Source organism: Trachemys scripta, chromosome 9, assembly GCF_013100865.1.
Source record: "Trachemys scripta elegans isolate TJP31775 chromosome 9, CAS_Tse_1.0, whole genome shotgun sequence".
In the NCBI taxonomy this organism is placed as follows: Eukaryota; Metazoa; Chordata; order Testudines; family Emydidae; genus Trachemys; species Trachemys scripta.
The window spans coordinates 96,344,660-96,356,475 of NC_048306.1; positions in this window are offsets into that span (position 1 = coordinate 96,344,660).

Consider the following 11,816-nt stretch of genomic DNA (forward strand, 5'->3'; position numbering starts at 1 on the left):
TATGGGGACCAATTGTTCCAGGTAAGAGGAGCGCTCAAAGCAAGGGGCAGAGGGGGTCTTGGTGCAGGTGGGCGGGATGGGCCCATTGCATGGCTGCTGCATTGGTGATAGAGGGATGGGTGCCACCCTCTGGCACCTGGCATGGTCATTTACACCTGGGCAGAGTGGGTGACAATTGCTCCCAGGCCAGGATTCTCCTCTTCCCCCGTGGTGGGAGCCATTTGCACGCAGTTTGCACGGGTGTGAACGGCTGTGCCAGGGGCCAGGAAGGGGGAGCTGGAGCTGGGGGATTCCTTCCGCAACTTCACTCAAGCTCTTTCCGGTGCAGTCAGGTGCCATCTCCACTGATCCCTTCCCTGTCCTACGCCCCCCAGCGGTGCCTGCCTTCCCCCTCCCAGAGGCAGCTGGAAGGCCACCCACAGCTGCAGCCCTGGTGCGTTCCCACACTGGCATTCAGGCCAGGATGTTAGCACTAGCTGCAGGGGGAGCTGGGAAGCTACAGGCCACTTTCAGGTGCCTGGGGTGGGGGGCGCTGAGGGGAAGCCCCCAGGCCCTTTGAAGCCCCTGCTGCCATAAAGATCCCATCATAAAAGAGAAAGTCGAGCGGACAAAGGGGATTGACTGGGGGCTGCTAATCTGACAGCAAAGCAAACAGCTCTGTTTGCTCGTGGACCAGCTGCGCTCAGGGCAGTGCGGGGAGCTGGGCAAAGGGGGCTCACACAGGGGTCGGGGCTCCCTGCCGTGGGGGAGATCAGCACCAGGAGACGGGCAGGGAGTGCAGAATGCCATTGCACGAATCTGGAGCCCAGCGCAGGCAACAGGCCGGAGACAGGGTGCACCCCTCTGGCCCCCTGGGACCTGCCAATGCGGCTGTTCAAATGGGGGTGCAGCTCTCAGGATTCTGTCCCTGGGGCGAACAGGGCCTGTGCGTGTGTGTGTGTGGGGGGGTGTTCAGCACGTAGGGGGGGTGCAGACAGAGCCAATCTAAGCACGCTCCCCACTCGCAGGCTGACCGGCTTCCACATCACACTGTTCTGCCCTGGAGTCTTTGCACGGGGCCGCTGGAGGGTCCATCACCCCGGGAAACCCGGCAGGGCGGGGAGCTCAGCTGGGCCCCTCTCTCGGGTCACAGCCATGGAGCCCATCAGCACCTCATCGGCCCTGCGAGCTCTCACCCTGACGAGCTGCCACCTCCTCCTCACAACGATTTTACATTTGCAAATTGATAATAAACATTCCTTTGGAGGACAAACACAGCCGCCGGCACCTCATTCACGGCCCTGCGCCTCTCAGGCTCCCTGAGGACCCAGCTCCAATCCCTTCCAACCTCCCCCAGCACCGCCCGGCTCTGCCCCCTTCTCTCAGCACCGGAGATGTGGGGGGCAGTTTGAAAGCAATGTCCCCACAGAGAGGGGACCTGCTGCCTGAGGGTGATGCAGCTTCCCTGGAGCCAGGCCTGGTGCTCAGGGGTTTGACCACTGTGCTGCCCGCTCTGTGCAACATGGGGGCTGAGATGCTAGGGGCCCCCTTGGCCATGCGAATGCTGCCGCGGGTGCAGCCCCAGGCTGCTAGCGAGTGGGGGAAGCGCTGGGCGGGCTCCACAGGGCCCATAGTACATTGGACTGCCCCCAGAGGCACCCAGGTCTATCCCCAGAGCAGATACGGATCATTGGGAGCCCAGGGAAGTGGCCACTGCTGGGTTCCACCTGCCTCCGTTAGCCAGGGCTGGGGAACGGCACGGCACAGGCGTAAAGAATAGAGAGGAATAAAGCACATGGGGCAATCCTGGGCCCAATGTGGGGCTTGCACCCTAGCCCCTGCCCCAGGGAGTGGGGCTAGGCAGTAGCACCCTCCCACAGCCCAACATTGACCCAGCTGGGCTCCGGATGAAACCGAACTGGAGCAGCTCAACTCCCCGGCCCATTCGAGAGAGCTGGAGAGCGACACAGCGAGCACCTGCTCACTGCTCTGTGGGGAAGGGCATCCTTCATTTGATGCTGCTGGGGGGGCTGCAGCCTCCCACCCATCTCAGTAGGTTCCCAGCCCGATGCCTGGGCTAGGGGGTGTTTGGGGGGGATTGGGACGCTGTCTGTCCCAACACAGTTCTGTCGGACCCCGAGCTGCTCTTGGGCTCTCTGTCCTGCCACGGTCTGTCGGACCCTGAGCCGCCCCGGGGCTCTCTGTCCTGCCACGGTCTGTCGGACCACAAGCCGCCCCAGGACTCTCCGTCTCACCACGGTTCTGTCAGACCGCGAGCCGCCCCAGGGCTCTATGTCCCGCCATGGTCTGTCTTCTGGTAAGTCTGAGCAAGGCCAGAGCTCCTTCTTGAGCTCATGGGCCTTAAGCTGAGCCTGCCCCTGGGTCGTGAAGGGTTAATGCCGTCCTGTGGGAGGAGCAGGTGGGTGCAGGAATGAAATTCCTTCTCACTGTCCTGTGAAGTCTGGGCACAAATATTTGCCTGTGCGTCCTGGCTCTGCTTGTGTGGCAGGGCTCCTGGGGGGGGATGCTGGGAACCCACCGCCACCCATCCCCTGGCAAACACAATTCCCCGGCACAACTGGTGTCATTAAGTCTTCCCTTTCTAATGCTGCTAATCCTGACTCCAAACAAGAGCCCCTCCCCTCCAGCGAGAATGCCCCTTGCTGGGCACAGGAAAGGAAAGGGACTCCACGGGCTTTGATCCCCTCCGGCCTCTCTAGCTCAGCGGAGAGCCACCAGGGCAGCAGGCGGATGGGAGACCGCTGCTGACAATTCAGGGAGCGGTGTGAGCCCCTCCGTTGGGGGTGCTCTGCACCCAGCCAGGACTGACCCCAGGCGGGTGCTACAGGGGCGCTGTGCTGCGGGGAGCGGTGGGAAGGATCAGCAGAGGGGGACTGACCTCAGGGAGGTGGTGTGATGGGAAAGATCCCACAAAAACTCTTCACAAAAACACAGGCCGGAACCCTGGTGTCCCAGCCGGACACAGCTCTGCCATTGCCAGATGCCTCTCCAAACCCTTCTCTTCCTCTCAGTGCCGTCAGCCTGCTCCACCCCGCACCGAACCCGGGGTGGGGGTGCAGGGCCGAGGACGGTGGGCTAGGCTCGAAGCTATACTGTTGTGTACGTTCGGTGGCAATCTCCTTCCTTCGGGGGATTCACAGGGCCAGACTTTCCAAGGAGGGATTTGAGTGAAGACAGCGCGGTGGAGGGAATACGTCCCAGCATTGCTGTGAGCTGTTAAACAGCTGCCGTGTCCTACCCCAGAAGTGGCTGAGCATCAGTGCCAGATGCAGCAGTTCCTGGAGGCAGCTAAGGGCCTGGGGACTCTTTGGATGAAAGATGTTCTCTGAAGCTCAGGTGTTATTGAATCCACCCCCAGGGGCTCTGTTCTGGACCAATTTGCCCCCTGTGCCGGGGACAGGGAAGCCCTCTGCTGATGCTGTGGAACTTTTATAGATCCCTGTTGTTCCCGGGCTCCCCGGGGGCCTGTGCAGCCCCACGGAGAGCGCGTGCAGGTCGGCTCGGGGCAGCTGGAGGGTTACATGACAGAGCAAGTCCCAGCTCCAGGGGGTTGGATGAGAGTGGGGAGAGATGCAGAGCTGCCGGTCACTGAGACGTCCCTTCGCGCCCATTCAGAACGAAGAGTTGACATTTCAAAACGCCCCATGAAAGGACATTTCTGACAAAAGGTGTTTCGGGCCCGTCGGCCTGGACGTCATGGGCCTGGCCACCTTCAGAGGCCTGGAGCGCTCCGTGGCCTTCACACTAATGAATGCTGTTCTAGATGGAAGGATGCTGGCCCCAGCCACTGTCGGAGCCCGGGGAGTGGGCTAGCAGAACCGCTGGGCTGGCCCGGCCTGGCAGCTCTCACCTTCGTAAGTTCTGAGGCGTTTTCGACCCAAACGGGGACAAAGTGGCCGTGCTCCCATGCGGCGCGTGGCCGGTGCTGCCTCGGCACTTCCCGCCGGGAAACCTCCGAGCGAGGTTCGCGGGAACTGGAGTCCCCAGAACTTGCCCCTCCCATGTGGTCCTCCCACCACCCTCTCCCTGCCAGGCTCTGCTCCAGCCCCACTGCCCCCCACACCCAGGCAGGGAGCCTCATTGCCTGGGATTTAGTCCCCCAGATTATGTAGCTTGATGCCCACTATCGAGAGCACCAAGGAACCATCCCCCACCCCAGCTGCCCAAGAGTCTGGCTAGGAGCAGGCCAGATGAGTCAGAGACTGCAGGCACAACAAGGCAGACCAAACATTGCCAAGGGAAAAGACAGGCCCCTCTGGTGTCTATCAGGGGTGGGTAGGCACGACCCACCCAGGACGGGGTCGTAGGCTGTGTTTGGGGCCCAAGCCCCGGGGTCCCTTTGTGGTTCCTTTCCTGACCCAGTGGCAGGTCACTGCATGGGGTGGGCTCCTCGCTGCTGTCTCTCCCCATCCCCCAGGCCCGGCCCAGTTTTTCCTTTCTGCATGTGGATGAGCCATCAGCTCTGGTTCCCGGCAGCCTGAAGAAATCCCTTCCTCCTGTTTGGGATGTAGGAGGAGACGTGCTTCTGCGGCCCAGACTCTCCTCTGGCCCACGGGCTCTGCTCAGCTTATGGGGCCTCCCAAGTCCCACCTTTGGGGTGCAGACCCCACTCGCTCTTTGGCCAGAGTCTGCCTCCATAATGCGCATCTGACTGACAGCCAGCGTGTGCCCAGGGCTAGTGCTGGCGCAGGACAGACAGACAGTGTATGCCCTGCATGCCAGGGCTAATGCTGGCACGCACAGGACAGACAGCCTGACAGCCAGTGTGTGCCCTGCATGCCATGGTTAGCACTGGCACAGGGCAGACAGACAGAGAGCATGTGCCCTCTGTGCCGTGGCTAATGCTGGTACAGGACAGACGGACTGACAGCCAGTTTGTGCCCTGCATGCCATGGTTGGCGTTGGCACAGGTCAGACAGACTGATAGCCAGTGTGTGCCCTGCATGCCATGGTTAGCGCTGGCACAGGTCAGACAGACTGACAGCCAGCAGATTTCTGGCACAGTAATGCTTGGCCTCTCTTGCATCCTGTTACTCAGGCCTGACGCAAGCCTGCAGCACAGCTCTCGGTGCCCAGGCACGCCCTGGCCCATGTTTCCTAGCCCAGGAAGCCATGCAGGCATCCCAGCCTGACTTCCCCCGGCCTTCGCTCTCCCGGAGAACGGTTCCACGCAGAACAGCCAAGAAGCGAGCTCAGCTCGCCAGCCAGGGCTGCTCCGGAGCGAACATGAGAAAATAATAAAGTCCATGTGTTGCAGACGAAAGACAGCTGCTCCCCCCTCGCATTCCCCAGCCCGTACCTGAGAGTCCCCCCCTCCTCTCCGTCTTGGCTGGGCGAGTGCCAAGAGCCAGTTGTGCAAATATTGCTGGAATATTCGTAATCCCCGTGTCTAACGTGAATTATGAGATGTTTCCACAGATTACGAAAAGTAATTCCCCAGGGCCTACAGGCCTTAGCCAGAGCGCAGCACCGGCAGCCAGCCCAGCGCGGCTCCGCTGGAGGAGGTGCCGAGTGGGGGGATTAGTCATGGGAAAGTGTTCGGATCGTCACAAGACTTTGGGGAAAGCTTGGCTCTTTCTTCCCCCCCATGAGTCACTGGAGTCCACGCTGGAAGTTCCAAAGTCCTCCCAACTTTGGGCACCTCTTCGTCAGGCAGGAAATCGCCCCCCGCTGGCCACGAGGTGGAGGGGAAGCAGCCTAGGGCAGAGCGAGGAAATGGGACCCCGGCCGGGCCGGGCACTGTTCTCTTAGTGGCTCCTTCTTGCCACCCAGAGCCCTTTGCATGTTCCAAGCGTGGCACAGACAGAAGCTAGATTCATAGATTCATAGATTCTAGGACTGGAAGGGACCTCGAGAGGTCATTGAGTCCAGTCCCCTGCCCGCATGGCAGGACCAAATACTGTCTAGACCATCCCTGTTAGACATTTATCTAACCTACTCTTAAATATCTCCAGAGATGGAGATTCCACAACCTCCCTAGGCAATTTATTCCAGTGTTTAACCACCCTGACAGTTAGGAACTTTTTCCTAATGTCCAACCTAAACCACCCTTGCTGCAGTTTAAGCCCATTGCTTCTTGTTCTATCCTTAGAGGCTAAGGTGAACAAATTTTCACCCTTCTCCTTATGACACCCTTTTAGATACCTGAAAACCGCTAGCATGTCCCCTCTCAGTCTTCTCTTTTCCAAACTAAACAAACCCAATTCTTTCAGCCTTCCTTCATAGGTCATGTTCTCAAGAACTTTAATCATTCTTGTTGCTCTTCTCTGGACCCTCTCCAATTTCTCCGCATCTTTCTTGAAATGCGGTGCCCAGAGCTGGACACACTAGGGAGCCCAGATGCTGGGGATCGGCGCAGAGCTGAGTGGAGAGCTCCACGGAGGGAGAGCAGACTAACGCACGCGTCCGGAAACACAGAGCCTCAGTCCCAGGAAACACAGTCTAGGGACTGGAGCCCCTGGGGTTGGCTCCGGGATGCCCTGACCTCAGGGCCGTGGAAGTCTCCAGCAATGTAGCTTTGAGCTGGGGAGCTTTCGTCACCGCGTCCAGCAGCCCCCATGGCGTTGTGGTTGCAGTGTTCATAGCAGGCTTGTATTGGCTAAGGGGAGCTCTCCGAGGCGGGGACTGCTGTGTCCTGGGGGAGCAATGTGCAGCCCTGGGCCCAGTCGCACTGCCCGGGCACGGTGCTGGTTAGCTGCCTGTAACCCATACGCCAACCGTCCCAAATGGCTGGCAATAACGGGCACAGTAGAATACCCGCCTGTGCTGTGCCGCAGGGGGCATGGCCATCTGGGAAATGGGCGGGGCCACTGGAGCCCATCTAGCGTGGCGTGCTTCCTCTCCCCCCCTCCCCCCAGCAACGGGCAAGAAGGATGGACCCAAACGCAGCCATGAGCAGCTTAAAAGCGTGGGTTCCGCTGCAGGCTGAGGACACAAGGGCAGCGGGGAGAGAGCAGATAGACACCCCTTAACGCCATCTCTACTCACAGGCACAATCACGCAGGGGGTGCAAACCACCCCCCTCCCAGCCCCCAGTGCACCGCTCGCTGCTTGGTCGGCTGGTCTGGGCTACGTTCGGCATTCTCCTGGCCAGGGCTGGCGTTTCTGAGGGCCCAGGAGTGTACTGGCAGTGTTGCACACCCGGCTATGGTCCCCTCAGCCTGGACTATTGCAATGTGCCCTCCAGGGCTCTCGTGCCAGGGCAGAAAGCAGCCACCTGCCTGCTGAGCGATGCTTCTCACCAGCAGCCTGGCACCAGGGCTCCGGGACCTGCGCAGGCTGCCTGGCTGTCCCCAGCAGGGCCGTCCTTACCCAGACGCAAAGTACGCAGCTGCGTGGGGCACCAGGAAATTTGGGGAACTGCGTGCTGCTCCAGCCCCTGCTCCGTCTCTTCCCCAGGGCACCTGCCCTGCTCCGCCCCTGCCCCGCCTCCGCTCCCCTGAGCTCTGCAGCATAGCTAGATCTACACTCACCGGTGGCGGGAAGTGCAGACCCGGCCCCAGGCGCGCCGCCGGTGAGTGCTGGGGGGTGGTTCCCCTCTGCCCCCCAAGACAGCCCCGCTCCTGCCCCACGGAGGCTTGGGGACAGCCCCCCCGCACCCCCGCCCGCAGCGGCCTGGGGCGCCCCACCCACCCCCCCCCCCGGAGGAGCTGCGTAGAGCCCCAGAAGAGCTAAGGACGGCCCTGGTTCTCAGATTGAATGGGAGGTGTTGGTTTGAGCTCTGAAGTGCTCTGTGAGCCGGGTTCTTGCCGCTTGAGAGCCTGTCGCTTTCCCCACGCCGCACTTCTGCCGTTGTGATCTTCGGGGGCATGCGAGCTGGCTTCCCCCCCACCCCAAAGAGAGGGGTAGCAGTAGAGCATTCCCGGTGAGGAGTAAATAACTCGCATCCATTGACCTTCAGACCATCCTGCAAGACATCGATTTACAGGTGTCTCTGGGTGTGAGAGAGAAACTGGTTTGTAAGTCACACCTTCTGCGTTCCGGCTGGCTAGGAGACTCCGTCCCATCCTGCCAGCTGATTACCTGACCTCAGTTGTCCATCCCATTGTCACTTCTTGGGTAGCTCCCAACACTGCTGTATACCCGGGCGGGAAACCATCTGCATGAAGGAACACTAATTATACAGACCCCTGCAGCGCATCACCAGCCACCGGGAGCCCATCCCACCTGTCCTCTGCGCCAGCTTCCCACAGAACAGAGTCAAGTTCAAGGCCATGGTCCTTATCTTCACAGCACTCCATGGGACACCTACAAGAGCCGAAAGCTCCCGGATGAAGACCGAGGCCGACCGCTCCCCCGCTCTGGCCCAGTGGAACTCTCTGCCACTGGGGTGAAGCTCATCTGAGCCTTCTCGGGAGCTGCTGAGATGGTGCTATGAACACCCCCAGAGCTAGGGACCATCCCACACCTCCAAGAGCAAGGTGCATTTCTATGATCTGCTTCCTCTAACATACACGCAGAGCACCGTGTCTAGGTGTGGCTATTAAAAACCAAATCCCCACCCTGACACTCCACGGCACACACAGTTCTCCCCCCGGGGAGAGGCCAACACGTGACAGGTGTTAGCGAGGTCGCTTCACGGAGGACCGGAAGGCGCTCAGATGCTGCGGGGATGAAAGCGGTCAACCCGCCGACATAGCCTGGGGTAGACGACCCTTGGGGGGCGAGGGAAGGGCGTTCTACCACCCATCTCATTTTGTTTCCGTCATTTTCAGCAGGGCCTCGGGAGCCTGGACTCGGGCCCTTTTCGTCGTTTGTATCAATCTAATCATAGCGGCAGCAATCCCCACCTGCCTCCCCGCCACCCCCATAGCCTAATTCTGGGATGGCCGGGTCCAAAGCCCAGCCAAGTCAGTGGACTTACTTCCATGGCGTTTGGATCAGGCTCTTGGTGAGGTGCAGGCCGCTTCGTGCTCTGACATGGCTCCTGAGACGACACTGGTGTTTGGAGCTGGCCCAACCTGGCCGCTGCATTGGGGTCCCGCTGGGCCAGGGGAGCAGGAAGCCAGCAGCATGGCGTGTACTCCTGCCACGGCTCAGTGCAGGGACCAGCACAACAGGGGGCACCCGGAGCAGGTGCACGGCATCGGGGGGGCTCAAACGCTTGATGGGCCTGAGGGCCTGGATCAGGACCACCAGGAAAGACCCGGGCTGCTACGGGACCGCTCCGCGCTCTCCGGTAACACCAGGGCACGGGGCCGGTGCTGCTACGGGACTGCTCCGCGCTCTCCGGTAACACCAGGGCACGGGGCCGGCGCTGCTACAGGACTGCTCCGCGCTCTCCGGTAACACCAGGGCACGGGCCGGCGCTGCTACGGGACTGCTCCATGCTCTCCGGTAACACCATGGCACGGGGCCGGCGCTGCTCCGGGACTGCTCCGTGCTCTCCAGTAACCTTCTGTGCATTCCCACCACATTCCACCCCTCGGTGGGCCTGGGGAGAGAAATCTGGCACCCACAGAACATGCATTTCATAGCCTGTGCTATCGAAAGCCCATTTTCCTTCAGCTGCGCTCCGTTTCCCTAGCTACTCGGTGCAGCTGGCCGGCATGTTTGTGTGTCTGAGCTTTTCGTTTGGCACGTTATCTCTGTGTAATGTGTACTGTATTCTACCAGCAATAAATCACCCCTCCAAAAGCCCCTCACCTTAACTCCGGCTGACATCTTGAGGAGACCCCGGGCACGCCTGCTTCCTGAGGAGAAAGCCACTGCCAACAGAGACAGCACTGGTATTTAGGAGCAACGGCTGCTCAGAGGGGCAGTGCTGCCTAGTGGATAGAGCACTGGGCTGGTTTCTGTTCCCTGCTCTGCCAGTGGCCTGCTACTACTTGAGCAAGTAACATCCCTGCCTTGTACCTCAGTTTCCCCATCTCCTGCCGCTTGTGCCTTGCTGCAGGTCTGGGCTGCGTATTCCAGACTGAGCGCTGGGTCCTCACTAGGCGTGCGCACCGGTGTTTCAACAGCAAGGCCGCTACATGGCTGCAAATTTCCCTAATGTAGACAAGGCCCCATCCTATTTATTTTTTATCTCATAGAGCTGGAAGGGACCCTGAAAGGTCATCGAGTCCAGCCCCCTGCCTTCACTAGCAGGACCAAGTACTGATTTTTGCCCCACATCCTTAAGTAGCCCCTTCAAGGATTGAACTCACAACCTTGGGTTTAACAAGCCAATGCTCAAACCACTGAGCTATCCCTCTGCCCTCTCTGAGGAAGGAGCTCTCTGGGGAGGGGCTACTGCTTGGGGTTAGGATCTGAGCCCTTCCCATTGGTGGAAGGGGGCGGGGTTAATTCAGACTGGGGTAGTTCCTGGTCCCCACACCTATCCTGTGGCTTCCCTGGTTAGCAAGGTCCCCCAGAGTCGGTGGCAGAGCCAGGACTAGAACCCAGGGCAGCTGAGAAGAACCCAGGCCGGGGTGAAGGAAGCTGCAGAGCAAAGACCGTCTCTCCCTCCCCCAGGATCTGCCCTCCTCCTCTGGCCCAGATCCTCCGAGGGATTTAGGCACCTAGCTCCCATGGATTTCCATAGGCACCTAAATACCCTTGAGAGCCTGGGCCTCGGCCCCAGCCCACCCCTTCTGTGCACCCCCACCCCTGCAGCTCTGCAGGCACTTTGCTCTCTTTGCCGCTCTTGCTTCTGCCACCAGCCCTGTGGGGCAGTGCAGGGGTCCCGCCAGCCCCTAGGCCCCAACCCAGCCGCCCGCCCCTGGCTCGGCGAGGCTCCCTGTGGCAGCTGACCCTGCTGCAGAGCCAAGGCGGGAGTAGCAGCACCTGTCTCTGGGCCCGTGGGCCTTAAACCTTCCCCATGGCTCAGGGAGAACCCCAGGGGAGGTTGAAGTGAGCCTGGGGGGGACAGCAGGTGGGGAGATGTTAGGGCGGGGGGGGGCTATGGAGGAGGGAGGGAGGAGTTCCAGGTGGAGGGTCACAGGAAGGAGGGTGCTGGAGTGTGTGCAGGGGCAGGGGGTACGGGCGGTGTGGAGGGAAGGGGGATGAAGGGAGTACAGGCAGTAGGTTAGGGGGTGTGAGGGGCACAGGGAGTGGGGTCGGGGGGTGCAGGTGGTGGGGTGGGGTGGGAGGTGCAGGGGTTACGGGCTGTGCGGTGGGCTGGAGCAGTGTGCAAGGTAAGGGTGGTGCTGGGGGTGCAGGGGGTATGCCTGGGGTAGGGAGTGCAGGGGGTACGGGAGTAGGGTAGGGGTTGCAGGGGTTACAGGTGGGGTAGGGGGTGCAGGGGGTACAGGCTGTGCAGTGGGGTGGGGGTGCAGGGGGATACAGGTGGGGTGTATTGGGATACAAGCTATGAGGTGGGGCAATGGGGGTCTGGGCGGGGCGGGGAGTACAGAGGGCATGGGCTATGAGGTGGGGTGGGGGGTCCGGGCAGGGCAGAGGGTGCAAGGGGATACAGGCGGGGTGTATTGGGATACAGGCTATGAGGTGGGGTGGTGGGGGTCTGGGCGGGTAGAGGGTGCAGGGGGATACGGGTGGGGCAGGGTGTGGGGTGCAGGGAGTCTGGGTTATGAGGCAGGGCACGGGGTCCAGGTGGGGGGTGCAGAGGATCGGGGGGGTGCAGGGGCTATGAGATGGGATGGGGGGTTCAGGCGGGATAAGAGGTGCAGGGGGATACAGGCAGGGCCGGGAGGTGCAGGGGGTCCGGGCTATGAGGAGGGGTAGGGGGGTGCAGCGCAATACAGGCTATGAGGTGGGGTGGGGGGTCTGGGCGGGGGGTGCAGAGGGTCCGGGGGTGGAGAGGTTCAGCGGATACAGGTTATGAGGTAGGGTGGGGGATACGGGTGGGGTGCAGGGGGTCTGACTGGGGTGGGGGG